This window comes from Chrysochloris asiatica, unplaced genomic scaffold (assembly GCF_000296735.1).
Source record: "Chrysochloris asiatica unplaced genomic scaffold, ChrAsi1.0 scaffold00027, whole genome shotgun sequence".
Taxonomy (NCBI): Eukaryota; Metazoa; Chordata; class Mammalia; order Afrosoricida; family Chrysochloridae; genus Chrysochloris; species Chrysochloris asiatica.
The window spans coordinates 18059956-18061354 of NW_006408545.1; the positions used below are offsets into that span (position 1 = coordinate 18059956).

The 1399-nt window shown below is 38.9% G+C and overlaps 1 protein-coding gene across 1 annotated transcript in view; it reads left to right on the forward strand.

Annotated features, from left to right (window-relative positions):
• AK9 (adenylate kinase 9) overlaps nucleotides 1–1399 on the forward strand; it is a 175220-nt gene that overhangs the window by 1080 nt on the left and 172741 nt on the right. The gene's annotated exons all lie outside the window — the stretch shown is intronic.

The window sequence follows — 1399 nt, forward strand, 5'->3', positions numbered from 1 at the left end:
TCACATGTATGTACATCACACACACACATCACATGTATGTGCATCACACACATATATATCACATGTGTGTATATCACACACATATATCACATGTATGTACATCACACGCACATATATCACATGTATGTACATCACACACATATATCACATGTATGTACATCACACACATATATCACATGTATGTACATCACACACATATATCACATGTATGTACGTCACACACATATATCACATGTATGTACATCACACACATATATCACATGTATGTACATCACACACATATATCACATGTATGTACGTCACACACACATATCACATGTATGTACATCGCACACACATATATATATCACATGTATGTACATCACACACACACACACACACACACATATATATGTGTGTGTATGAATTTTGTTGTTGCTGCTGTTGTTAAGTGCTGTCAAGTTGGTTCCAACCCATAATTAGTAGTAACTATTACCGTAAGATCAGCAGTACAAGCTCAACAGCGGCTCCTCCGAAATCCTATGCAGGGTTGCTATGGGTTGGAACCAACTTGACAGCACTTAACTATTAGTATAAGGCTTAACTTGTTCTTAAAGAGACACTGTAGAAGCGCAAAGACTAAGGGCTGGATCATTTGACTTCATTTTACATGGACCCTGGGATAGATACCAGGAAATGATTCCCATAATTTTCATTGTTTTCACAAACATAACTCACTTTTAAAAGTCAACAATAGAAACAACCAAATGCAACTATTACTTCATTCATGAAAGTAATCTTTTCTATTTAAATATGATAATTTTCAAATTTTTCAATGACGTTGTTTTGTTGCTAAATGATATAGAGTTGGTTTCAATTCATAGTGATTCTGTATAGGGTTTCTGAGTCTTTAAGTCTTCACGGTAGCAGAAAGCCTCATCTTTCTCCCATGGAGAGGCTGTTGGGTTTGAACTGCAGACCTGGTGGTTTGAAATCCAGGGCTTATGGTATGGAGCCACTGTGCTCCCCCTTTAAAGAAATAAGAAAGAATGTCGTTGCTCTTGAAAATTATTAAATGGAAATATATTTTAAAATTCATGAATTAACCCATACTAAAGGGGGAGGTTCTTGACTGGTTGCTGGGATGTGGGGGGGGGGTGAGGGGAGGGAAGGGAGGGTGGAGCACAGGGCAGGGAATAGACACAGGATAGTTTGGGTGCTAGGGAGGGGGACAATATACAAGAAGGGAGAGGTGAATGAAAGAACAAAGCAGATGGGAGAACAATTAGGCAGGTTTGCATGGGCTAAGTGGGACAGAGGTAAAGAATGATGTATGCACAACCTTGGAACAACAGGGTTCTGGGATACAGGCATTGAAACATGGTTGGAATGGGGGAAAGGGGGAAAATAATGTTAAGAT